This window comes from Hyla sarda, unplaced genomic scaffold (assembly GCF_029499605.1).
Source record: "Hyla sarda isolate aHylSar1 unplaced genomic scaffold, aHylSar1.hap1 scaffold_588, whole genome shotgun sequence".
In the NCBI taxonomy this organism is placed as follows: domain Eukaryota; kingdom Metazoa; phylum Chordata; class Amphibia; order Anura; family Hylidae; genus Hyla; species Hyla sarda.
This window is the reverse complement of record NW_026610601.1, coordinates 1-12,907: the sequence shown is the minus strand read 5'-3', so window position 1 is coordinate 12,907 and position 12,907 is coordinate 1. Positions and strand designations below refer to the sequence as shown.

The 12,907-nt window shown below is 45.9% G+C and overlaps 6 non-coding genes across 6 annotated transcripts; all 6 read right to left on the bottom strand.

Annotated features, from left to right (window-relative positions):
- Positions 1-1,277: 1,277 nt before the first annotated feature.
- On the bottom strand, positions 1,278-1,468 carry LOC130340318 (U2 spliceosomal RNA). Its single transcript, XR_008880466.1, has one exon. It is a non-coding gene; the product is annotated as a U2 spliceosomal RNA (small nuclear RNA).
- Positions 1,469-3,557: 2,089 nt separating this feature from the next.
- On the bottom strand, positions 3,558-3,748 carry LOC130340316 (U2 spliceosomal RNA). The gene has a single exon (XR_008880464.1). It is a non-coding gene; the product is annotated as a U2 spliceosomal RNA (small nuclear RNA).
- Positions 3,749-5,820: 2,072 nt separating this feature from the next.
- Positions 5,821-6,011, bottom strand: LOC130340301 (U2 spliceosomal RNA). The gene has a single exon (XR_008880450.1). It is a non-coding gene; the product is annotated as a U2 spliceosomal RNA (small nuclear RNA).
- A 2,087-nt stretch (positions 6,012-8,098) lies between these two features.
- On the bottom strand, positions 8,099-8,289 carry LOC130340289 (U2 spliceosomal RNA). Its single transcript, XR_008880439.1, has one exon. It is a non-coding gene; the product is annotated as a U2 spliceosomal RNA (small nuclear RNA).
- Positions 8,290-10,378: 2,089 nt separating this feature from the next.
- Positions 10,379-10,569, bottom strand: LOC130340373 (U2 spliceosomal RNA). Its single transcript, XR_008880511.1, has one exon. It is a non-coding gene; the product is annotated as a U2 spliceosomal RNA (small nuclear RNA).
- Positions 10,570-12,657: 2,088 nt separating this feature from the next.
- On the bottom strand, positions 12,658-12,849 carry LOC130340317 (U2 spliceosomal RNA). Its single transcript, XR_008880465.1, has one exon. It is a non-coding gene; the product is annotated as a U2 spliceosomal RNA (small nuclear RNA).
- Between the last annotated feature and the right edge of the window lie 58 nt (positions 12,850-12,907).

The following is a 12,907-nucleotide window of genomic DNA, read 5'->3' as shown; positions in this document are numbered from 1 at the left end:
CTGGACACAGCAGCGGCTGCAATATCTCAACGGAGAATACGTTTATATATATGTGTGTGTGTGCGCATATATATATATATATATATATATATATATATATATATATTTCTCCGCCGAAATCACTTTTAAACCCATTTCCACCTTTTTTTCCCTTCTCTTCCTCTTACTTTTTTTTCACGTTTTTTTACGTTTTTCTCCTTTTCGCCTCTTTTCTGGGCGTATTATTCTTCTTTTTCTTCTTTTTTTTCGTCTAATGCATACCCCATCAGTGCAGCAATGCTTATTCAATACCGCCAGCAGATGGAGACACTGGGGGATAATTTTCTAAGGATTTATACTGATTTTTCCTGTCTGAATTTGTCGCACAGAAAGTTGCAGGCCAAATATGTGTGACATTTCTGCGACTTTAGCTTCTAGAGCATTTTTACAACATTATACATAGGTGCTGAATACATAAAAAGCGACTGTTCAGCGACAGACAAGTCGCATCGGCTGAAAGTAGGCCAGAATGTCAGTCCATGTTGGAGCAGGTTTAGATACAGTCTAAAGCATAGATCTCAAAGTCTGTGCACAGAATTTAGCAAGGGCCTCGCACCTTCTGATGCATCAGGTAGGTGCACAATAGCATAGCCTAACCCTCTGTACTTTGGTCTATATTGATGCGGGACATAGACAGCCAGCTGATGACCAATCCATTAGTGCAATGGATGGCTGGAAGCATTTGTCTTTGCCTTTGCAATACCACAGAAGCAATGCATGGTCAATGTACAGCAATGACACACCTGTGTGAACAGCCAGGAGACACCCCCCCCCCATGTTATGTTACATAGTTACATAGTTAGTACGGTCGAAAAAAGACATATGTCCATCAAGTTCAACCAGGGAATTAAGGGGTAGGGGTGTGGCGCGATATTGGGGAAGGGATGAGATTTTATATTTCTTCATAAGCATTAATCTTATTTTGTCAATTAGGAACATTTAGCACCCACCCGCTATCAAGGCAGCTGCCTATCATGTCATGCCCTACCTGCACAGGTGTGCTGGCTACTCAAATGATCCAATTAAGGAGGCCATTTAGTCAGCAGCAGCAGAAGTCCTGTGCCTGGACGCTCCAACAGCGGCCAGACACAAGCAGAAGCAGAAGCAGCAGCAGCACCACCTTTTGTTTTTTGGCTGCAGCAGCAGCAGCAGAAGCAAGGCCCACAGGGCTGGCTAGCTGGCTAGCCAGCAAGCAGGTAGCAATGAAAGTAGGAATCTTTCTTTTTAACCCTGTAAGGGGGTGGTGCACTGTACCCGAAGATACTGCCATATCGGGTCAATGCATAGGGCGACGGAAGCAAGCTTCGAAATCGGCCCCCGTTCTCAAAAATCCATTTAATATATGGTCCCCAGATAGGGGACGTATCAGATATTAAACTGATAAGAACAGATACTACACTTGATCTTAGCTAAAAGGCCGAGAAGCGATAACCGTGAAAGGGGCGGGCCCAACAAGGTCCCCTTCATGGGCACTATCACTGCTTGCTGTCAGGGAGGCTGCCAGACAATTTTCCATGCACACTCTGGGCTGGGGGGCAGTCAACCACCAGTACACACAGCAGAACCTAAACCCATACCATTATTGCTAAGCAGCAAGACAGGGGCCCATTGCACTCCCACGGGGCCTTTTTAAATGCAATCCATAACCCGGATTTGCCAGGAACCCTTCTTACTCCTCCTACTTGCATGTGACACTGGGTTTAGGATCTGCATAGGAAACACACACACAAGCACACACCTACCTTTGTTGCCTGCAGATGCCTCCTTGGCTGTCCCCAAACGGTATCAAACCAACACCCACGGGAAGCTGTAAGCATAGAGGACATGCCTGCACCCCATTGGACTTACCTGTGTGGGTTAAACCCGGGTTATTTGACAACCTATGGCGGTGATGGTTCTGCTCAGGCAGAGCAGTGCTGATGCTCCTCATAAAGCTGTCGCTGCTGTGAAGGTTCTAGGTGACATCACAAATCCCTATGGTTACATACACAACAAAGCTGGGTTGTTGTTGTTTACACTCTGCAAGGCCTGTGGAAGTGAGTGACATCATAGCACTGTAGTTCTGAGGGTTCTAGATGGATGCAACAATCTCCTGTTGCTTCTATGAAGGCCATAATAGACGACATCACCAAACAGCTCCATAGTCACATACACAGCAAAGGAGAGATGTTGTTTACACCTAGTGATGTCAGTGGTATTGAGTGACATCACAGCACAGTGCTAAGGCTCCTGGGCCTGGACACAGCAGCGGCTGCAATATCTCAACGGAGAATACGTTTATATATATGTGTGTGTGTGCGCGTATATATATATATATATATATATATATATATATATATATATATTTCTCCGCCGAAATCACTTTTAAACCCATTTCCACCTTTTTTTCCCTTCTCTTCCTCTTACTTTTTTTTCACGTTTTTTTACGTTTTTCTCCTTTTCGCCTCTTTTCTGGGCGTATTATTCTTCTTTTTCTTCTTTTTTTTCGTCTAATGCATACCCCATCAGTGCAGCAATGCTTATTCAATACCGCCAGCAGATGGAGACACTGGGGGATAATTTTCTAAGGATTTATACTGATTTTTCCTGTCTGAATTTGTCGCACAGAAAGTTGCAGGCCAAATATGTGTGACATTTCTGCGACTTTAGCTTCTAGAGCATTTTTACAACATTATACATAGGTGCTGAATACATAAAAAGCGACTGTTCAGCGACAGACAAGTCGCATCGGCTGAAAGTAGGCCAGAATGTCAGTCCATGTTGGAGCAGGTTTAGATACAGTCTAAAGCATAGATCTCAAAGTCTGTGCACAGAATTTAGCAAGGGCCTCGCACCTTCTGATGCATCAGGTAGGTGCACAATAGCATAGCCTAACCCTCTGTACTTTGGTCTATATTGATGCGGGACATAGACAGCCAGCTGATGACCAATCCATTAGTGCAATGGATGGCTGGAAGCATTTGTCTTTGCCTTTGCAATACCACAGAAGCAATGCATGGTCAATGTACAGCAATGACACACCTGTGTGAACAGCCAGGAGACCCCCCCCCCCCCCATGTTATGTTACATAGTTACATAGTTAGTACGGTCGAAAAAAGACATATGTCCATCAAGTTCAACCAGGGAATTAAGGGGTAGGGGTGTGGCGCGATATTGGGGAAGGGATGAGATTTTATATTTCTTCATAAGCATTAATCTTATTTTGTCAATTAGGAACATTCAGCACCCACCCGCTATCAAGGCAGCTGCCTATCATGTCATGCCCTACCTGCACAGGTGTGCTGGCTACTCAAATGATCCAATTAAGGAGGCCATTTAGTCAGCAGCAGCAGAAGTCCTGTGCCTGGACGCTCCAACAGCGGCCAGACACAAGCAGAAGCAGAAGCAGCAGCAGCACCACCTTTTGTTTTTTGGCTGCAGCAGCAGCAGCAGCAGCAAGGCCCACAGGGCTGGCTAGCTGGCTAGCCAGCAAGCAGGTAGCAATGAAAGTAGGAATCTTTCTTTTTAACCCTGTAAGGGGGTGGCGCACTGTACCCGAAGATACTGCCATATCGGGTCAATGCATAGGGCGACGGAAGCAAGCTTCGAAATCGGCCCCCGTTCTCAAAAATCCATTTAATATATGGTCCCCAGATAGGGGACGTATCAGATATTAAACTGATAAGAACAGATACTACACTTGATCTTAGCCAAAAGGCCGAGAAGCGATAACCGTGAAAGGGGCGGGCCCAACAAGGTCCCCTTCATGGGCACTATCACTGCTTGCTGTCAGGGAGGCTGCCAGACAATTTTCCATGCACACTCTGGGCTGGGGGGCAGTCAACCACCAGTACACACAGCAGAACCTAAACCCATACCATTATTGCTAAGCAGCAAGACAGGGGCCCATTGCACTCCCACGGGGCCTTTTTAAATGCAATCCATAACCCGGATTTGCCAGGAACCCTTCTTACTCCTCCTACTTGCATGTGACACTGGGCTTAGGATCTGCATAGGAAACACACACACAAGCACACACCTACCTTTGTTGCCTGCAGATGCCTCCTTGGCTGTCCCCAAACGGTATCAAACCAACACCCACGGGAAGCTGTAAGCATAGAGGACATGCCTGCACCCCATTGGACTTACCTGTGTGGGTTAAACCCGGGTTATTTGACAACCTATGGCGGTGATGGTTCTGCTCAGGCAGAGCAGTGCTGATGCTCCTCATAAAGCTGTCGCTGCTGTGAAGGTTCTAGGTGACATCACAAATCCCTATGGTTACATACACAACAAAGCTGGGTTGTTGTTGTTTACACTCTGCAAGGCCTGTGGAAGTGAGTGACATCATAGCACTGTAGTTCTGAGGGTTCTAGATGGATGCAACAATCTCCTGTTGCTTCTATGAAGGCCATAATAGACGACATCACCAAACAGCTCCATAGTCACATACACAGCAAAGGAGAGATGTTGTTTACACCTAGTGATGTCAGTGGTATTGAGTGACATCACAGCACAGTGCTAAGGCTCCTGGGCCTGGACACAGCAGCGGCTGCAATATCTCAACGGAGAATACGTTTATATATATGTGTGTGTGTGCGCGTATATATATATATATATATATATATATATATTTCTCCGCCGAAATCACTTTTAAACCCATTTCCACCTTTTTTTCCCTTCTCTTCCTCTTACTTTTTTTTCACGTTTTTTTACGTTTTTCTCCTTTTCGCCTCTTTTCTGGGCGTATTATTCTTCTTTTTCTTCTTTTTTTTCGTCTAATGCATACCCCATCAGTGCAGCAATGCTTATTCAATACCGCCAGCAGATGGAGACACTGGGGGATAATTTTCTAAGGATTTATACTGATTTTTCCTGTCTGAATTTGTCGCACAGAAAGTTGCAGGCCAAATATGTGTGACATTTCTGCGACTTTAGCTTCTAGAGCATTTTTACAACATTATACATAGGTGCTGAATACATAAAAAGCGACTGTTCAGCGACAGACAAGTCGCATCGGCTGAAAGTAGGCCAGAATGTCAGTCCATGTTGGAGCAGGTTTAGATACAGTCTAAAGCATAGATCTCAAAGTCTGTGCACAGAATTTAGCAAGGGCCTCGCACCTTCTGATGCATCAGGTAGGTGCACAATAGCATAGCCTAACCCTCTGTACTTTGGTCTATATTGATGCGGGACATAGACAGCCAGCTGATGACCAATCCATTAGTGCAATGGATGGCTGGAAGCATTTGTCTTTGCCTTTGCAATACCACAGAAGCAATGCATGGTCAATGTACAGCAATGACACACCTGTGTGAACAGCCAGGAGACCCCCCCCCCCCATGTTATGTTACATAGTTACATAGTTAGTACGGTCGAAAAAAGACATATGTCCATCAAGTTCAACCAGGGAATTAAGGGGTAGGGGTGTGGCGCGATATTGGGGAAGGGATGAGATTTTATATTTCTTCATAAGCATTAATCTTATTTTGTCAATTAGGAACATTCAGCACCCACCCGCTATCAAGGCAGCTGCCTATCATGTCATGCCCTACCTGCACAGGTGTGCTGGCTACTCAAATGATCCAATTAAGGAGGCCATTTAGTCAGCAGCAGCAGAAGTCCTGTGCCTGGACGCTCCAACAGCGGCCAGACACAAGCAGAAGCAGAAGCAGCAGCAGCACCACCTTTTGTTTTTTGGCTGCAGCAGCAGCAGCAGCAAGGCCCACAGGGCTGGCTAGCTGGCTAGCCAGCAAGCAGGTAGCAATGAAAGTAGGAATCTTTCTTTTTAACCCTGTAAGGGGGTGGTGCACTGTACCCGAAGATACTGCCATATCGGGTCAATGCATAGGGCGACGGAAGCAAGCTTCGAAATCGGCCCCCGTTCTCAAAAATCCATTTAATATATGGTCCCCAGATAGGGGACGTATCAGATATTAAACTGATAAGAACAGATACTACACTTGATCTTAGCCAAAAGGCCGAGAAGCGATAACCGTGAAAGGGGCGGGCCCAACAAGGTCCCCTTCATGGGCACTATCACTGCTTGCTGTCAGGGAGGCTGCCAGACAATTTTCCATGCACACTCTGGGCTGGGGGGGCAGTCAACCACCAGTACACACAGCAGAACCTAAACCCATACCATTATTGCTAAGCAGCAAGACAGGGGCCCATTGCACTCCCACGGGGCCTTTTTAAATGCAATCCATAACCCGGATTTGCCAGGAACCCTTCTTACTCCTCCTACTTGCATGTGACACTGGGCTTAGGATCTGCATAGGAAACACACACACAAGCACACACCTACCTTTGTTGCCTGCAGATGCCTCCTTGGCTGTCCCCAAACGGTATCAAACCAACACCCACGGGAAGCTGTAAGCATAGAGGACATGCCTGCACCCCATTGGACTTACCTGTGTGGGTTAAACCCGGGTTATTTGACAACCTATGGCGGTGATGGTTCTGCTCAGGCAGAGCAGTGCTGATGCTCCTCATAAAGCTGTCGCTGCTGTGAAGGTTCTAGGTGACATCACAAATCCCTATGGTTACATACACAACAAAGCTGGGTTGTTGTTGTTTACACTCTGCAAGGCCTGTGGAAGTGAGTGACATCATAGCACTGTAGTTCTGAGGGTTCTAGATGGATGCAACAATCTCCTGTTGCTTCTATGAAGGCCATAATAGACGACATCACCAAACAGCTCCATAGTCACATACACAGCAAAGGAGAGATGTTGTTTACACCTAGTGATGTCAGTGGTATTGAGTGACATCACAGCACAGTGCTAAGGCTCCTGGGCCTGGACACAGCAGCGGCTGCAATATCTCAACGGAGAATACGTTTATATATATGTGTGTGTGTGCGCGTATATATATATATATATATATATATATATATATATATATATATATTTCTCCGCCGAAATCACTTTTAAACCCATTTCCACCTTTTTTTCCCTTCTCTTCCTCTTACTTTTTTTTCACGTTTTTTTACGTTTTTCTCCTTTTCGCCTCTTTTCTGGGCGTATTATTCTTCTTTTTCTTCTTTTTTTTCGTCTAATGCATACCCCATCAGTGCAGCAATGCTTATTCAATACCGCCAGCAGATGGAGACACTGGGGGATAATTTTCTAAGGATTTATACTGATTTTTCCTGTCTGAATTTGTCGCACAGAAAGTTGCAGGCCAAATATGTGTGACATTTCTGCGACTTTAGCTTCTAGAGCATTTTTACAACATTATACATAGGTGCTGAATACATAAAAAGCGACTGTTCAGCGACAGACAAGTCGCATCGGCTGAAAGTAGGCCAGAATGTCAGTCCATGTTGGAGCAGGTTTAGATACAGTCTAAAGCATAGATCTCAAAGTCTGTGCACAGAATTTAGCAAGGGCCTCGCACCTTCTGATGCATCAGGTAGGTGCACAATAGCATAGCCTAACCCTCTGTACTTTGGTCTATATTGATGCGGGACATAGACAGCCAGCTGATGACCAATCCATTAGTGCAATGGATGGCTGGAAGCATTTGTCTTTGCCTTTGCAATACCACAGAAGCAATGCATGGTCAATGTACAGCAATGACACACCTGTGTGAACAGCCAGGAGACACCCCCCCCCCATGTTATGTTACATAGTTACATAGTTAGTACGGTCGAAAAAAGACATATGTCCATCAAGTTCAACCAGGGAATTAAGGGGTAGGGGTGTGGCGCGATATTGGGGAAGGGATGAGATTTTATATTTCTTCATAAGCATTAATCTTATTTTGTCAATTAGGAACATTCAGCACCCACCCGCTATCAAGGCAGCTGCCTATCATGTCATGCCCTACCTGCACAGGTGTGCTGGCTACTCAAATGATCCAATTAAGGAGGCCATTTAGTCAGCAGCAGCAGAAGTCCTGTGCCTGGACGCTCCAACAGCGGCCAGACACAAGCAGAAGCAGAAGCAGCAGCAGCACCACCTTTTGTTTTTTGGCTGCAGCAGCAGCAGCAGCAAGGCCCACAGGGCTGGCTAGCTGGCTAGCCAGCAAGCAGGTAGCAATGAAAGTAGGAATCTTTCTTTTTAACCCTGTAAGGGGGTGGTGCACTGTACCCGAAGATACTGCCATATCGGGTCAATGCATAGGGCGACGGAAGCAAGCTTCGAAATCGGCCCCCGTTCTCAAAAATCCATTTAATATATGGTCCCCAGATAGGGGACGTATCAGATATTAAACTGATAAGAACAGATACTACACTTGATCTTAGCCAAAAGGCCGAGAAGCGATAACCGTGAAAGGGGCGGGCCCAACAAGGTCCCCTTCATGGGCACTATCACTGCTTGCTGTCAGGGAGGCTGCCAGACAATTTTCCATGCACACTCTGGGCTGGGGGGCAGTCAACCACCAGTACACACAGCAGAACCTAAACCCATACCATTATTGCTAAGCAGCAAGACAGGGGCCCATTGCACTCCCACGGGGCCTTTTTAAATGCAATCCATAACCCGGATTTGCCAGGAACCCTTCTTACTCCTCCTACTTGCATGTGACACTGGGCTTAGGATCTGCATAGGAAACACACACACAAGCACACACCTACCTTTGTTGCCTGCAGATGCCTCCTTGGCTGTCCCCAAACGGTATCAAACCAACACCCACGGGAAGCTGTAAGCATAGAGGACATGCCTGCACCCCATTGGACTTACCTGTGTGGGTTAAACCCGGGTTATTTGACAACCTATGGCGGTGATGGTTCTGCTCAGGCAGAGCAGTGCTGATGCTCCTCATAAAGCTGTCGCTGCTGTGAAGGTTCTAGGTGACATCACAAATCCCTATGGTTACATACACAACAAAGCTGGGTTGTTGTTGTTTACACTCTGCAAGGCCTGTGGAAGTGAGTGACATCATAGCACTGTAGTTCTGAGGGTTCTAGATGGATGCAACAATCTCCTGTTGCTTCTATGAAGGCCATAATAGACGACATCACCAAACAGCTCCATAGTCACATACACAGCAAAGGAGAGATGTTGTTTACACCTAGTGATGTCAGTGGTATTGAGTGACATCACAGCACAGTGCTAAGGCTCCTGGGCCTGGACACAGCAGCGGCTGCAATATCTTAACGGAGAATACGTTTATATATATGTGTGTGTGTGCGCGTATATATATATATATATATATATATATATATATATATATATATATTTCTCCGCCGAAATCACTTTTAAACCCATTTCCACCTTTTTTTCCCTTCTCTTCCTCTTACTTTTTTTTCACGTTTTTTTACGTTTTTCTCCTTTTCGCCTCTTTTCTGGGCGTATTATTCTTCTTTTTCTTCTTTTTTTTCGTCTAATGCATACCCCATCAGTGCAGCAATGCTTATTCAATACCGCCAGCAGATGGAGACACTGGGGGATAATTTTCTAAGGATTTATACTGATTTTTCCTGTCTGAATTTGTCGCACAGAAAGTTGCAGGCCAAATATGTGTGACATTTCTGCGACTTTAGCTTCTAGAGCATTTTTACAACATTATACATAGGTGCTGAATACATAAAAAGCGACTGTTCAGCGACAGACAAGTCGCATCGGCTGAAAGTAGGCCAGAATGTCAGTCCATGTTGGAGCAGGTTTAGATACAGTCTAAAGCATAGATCTCAAAGTCTGTGCACAGAATTTAGCAAGGGCCTCGCACCTTCTGATGCATCAGGTAGGTGCACAATAGCATAGCCTAACCCTCTGTACTTTGGTCTATATTGATGCGGGACATAGACAGCCAGCTGATGACCAATCCATTAGTGCAATGGATGGCTGGAAGCATTTGTCTTTGCCTTTGCAATACCACAGAAGCAATGCATGGTCAATGTACAGCAATGACACACCTGTGTGAACAGCCAGGAGACCCCCCCCCCCCATGTTATGTTACATAGTTACATAGTTAGTACGGTCGAAAAAAGACATATGTCCATCAAGTTCAACCAGGGAATTAAGGGGTAGGGGTGTGGCGCGATATTGGGGAAGGGATGAGATTTTATATTTCTTCATAAGCATTAATCTTATTTTGTCAATTAGGAACATTCAGCACCCACCCGCTATCAAGGCAGCTGCCTATCATGTCATGCCCTACCTGCACAGGTGTGCTGGCTACTCAAATGATCCAATTAAGGAGGCCATTTAGTCAGCAGCAGCAGAAGTCCTGTGCCTGGACGCTCCAACAGCGGCCAGACACAAGCAGAAGCAGAAGCAGCAGCAGCACCACCTTTTGTTTTTTGGCTGCAGCAGCAGCAGCAGCAGCAAGGCCCACAGGGCTGGCTAGCTGGCTAGCCAGCAAGCAGGTAGCAATGAAAGTAGGAATCTTTCTTTTTAACCCTGTAAGGGGGTGGTGCACTGTACCCGAAGATACTGCCATATCGGGTCAATGCATAGGGCGACGGAAGCAAGCTTCGAAATCGGCCCCCGTTCTCAAAAATCCATTTAATATATGGTCCCCAGATAGGGGACGTATCAGATATTAAACTGATAAGAACAGATACTACACTTGATCTTAGCCAAAAGGCCGAGAAGCGATAACCGTGAAAGGGGCGGGCCCAACAAGGTCCCCTTCATGGGCACTATCACTGCTTGCTGTCAGGGAGGCTGCCAGACAATTTTCCATGCACACTCTGGGCTGGGGGGCAGTCAACCACCAGTACACACAGCAGAACCTAAACCCATACCATTATTGCTAAGCAGCAAGACAGGGGCCCATTGCACTCCCACGGGGCCTTTTTAAATGCAATCCATAACCCGGATTTGCCAGGAACCCTTCTTACTCCTCCTACTTGCATGTGACACTGGGCTTAGGATCTGCATAGGAAACACACACACAAGCACACACCTACCTTTGTTGCCTGCAGATGCCTCCTTGGCTGTCCCCAAACGGTATCAAACCAACACCCACGGGAAGCTGTAAGCATAGAGGACATGCCTGCACCCCATTGGACTTACCTGTGTGGGTTAAACCCGGGTTATTTGACAACCTATGGCGGTGATGGTTCTGCTCAGGCAGAGCAGTGCTGATGCTCCTCATAAAGCTGTCGCTGCTGTGAAGGTTCTAGGTGACATCACAAATCCCTATGGTTACATACACAACAAAGCTGGGTTGTTGTTGTTTACACTCTGCAAGGCCTGTGGAAGTGAGTGACATCATAGCACTGTAGTTCTGAGGGTTCTAGATGGATGCAACAATCTCCTGTTGCTTCTATGAAGGCCATAATAGACGACATCACCAAACAGCTCCATAGTCACATACACAGCAAAGGAGAGATGTTGTTTACACCTAGTGATGTCAGTGGTATTGAGTGACATCACAGCACAGTGCTAAGGCTCCTGGGCCTGGACACAGCAGCGGCTGCAATATCTCAACGGAGAATACGTTTATATATATGTGTGTGTGTGCGCGTATATATATATATATATATATATATATATATATATATATATATATTTCTCCGCCGAAATCACTTTTAAACCCATTTCCACCTTTTTTTCCCTTCTCTTCCTCTTACTTTTTTTTCACGTTTTTTTACGTTTTTCTCCTTTTCGCCTCTTTTCTGGGCGTATTATTCTTCTTTTTCTTCTTTTTTTTCGTCTAATGCATACCCCATCAGTGCAGCAATGCTTATTCAATACCGCCAGCAGATGGAGACACTGGGGGATAATTTTCTAAGGATTTATACTGATTTTTCCTGTCTGAATTTGTCGCACAGAAAGTTGCAGGCCAAATATGTGTGACATTTCTGCGACTTTAGCTTCTAGAGCATTTTTACAACATTATACATAGGTGCTGAATACATAAAAAGCGACTGTTCAGCGACAGACAAGTCGCATCGGCTGAAAGTAGGCCAGAATGTCAGTCCATGTTGGAGCAGGTTTAGATACAGTCTAAAGCATAGATCTCAAAGTCTGTGCACAGAATTTAGCAAGGGCCTCGCACCTTCTGATGCATCAGGTAGGTGCACAATAGCATAGCCTAACCCTCTGTACTTTGGTCTATATTGATGCGGGACATAGACAGCCAGCTGATGACCAATCCATTAGTGCAATGGATGGCTGGAAGCATTTGTCTTTGCCTTTGCAATACCACAGAAGCAATGCATGGTCAATGTACAGCAATGACACACCTGTGTGAACAGCCAGGAGACCCCCCCCCCCCCCATGTTATGTTACATAGTTACATAGTTAGTACGGTCGAAAAAAGACATATGTCCATCAAGTTCAACCAGGGAATTAAGGGGTAGGGTGTGGCGCGATATTGGGGAAGGGATGAGATTTTATATTTCTTCATAAGCATTAATCTTATTTTGTCAATTAGGAACATTCAGCACCCACCCGCTATCAAGGCAGCTGCCTATCATGTCATGCCCTACCTGCACAGGTGTGCTGGCTACTCAAATGATCCAATTAAGGAGGCCATTTAGTCAGCAGCAGCAGAAGTCCTGTGCCTGGACGCTCCAACAGCGGCCAGACACAAGCAGAAGCAGAAGCAGCAGCAGCACCAACCTTTTGTTTTTTGGCTGCAGCAGCAGCAGCAGCAAGGCCCACAGGGCTGGCTAGCTGGCTAGCCAGCAAGCAGGTAGCAATGAAAGTAGGAATCTTTCTTTTTAACCCTGTAAGGGGGTGGTGCACTGTACCCGAAGATACTGCCATATCGGGGTCAATGCATAGGGCGACGGAAGCAAGCTTCGAAATCGGCCCCCGTTCTCAAAAATCCATTTAATATATGGTCCCCAGATAGGGGACGTATCAGATATTAAACTGATAAGAACAGATACTACACTTGATCTTAGCCAAAAGGCCGAGAAGCGATAACCGTGAAAGGGGCGGGCCCAACAAGGTCCCCTTCATGGGCACTATCACTGCTTGCT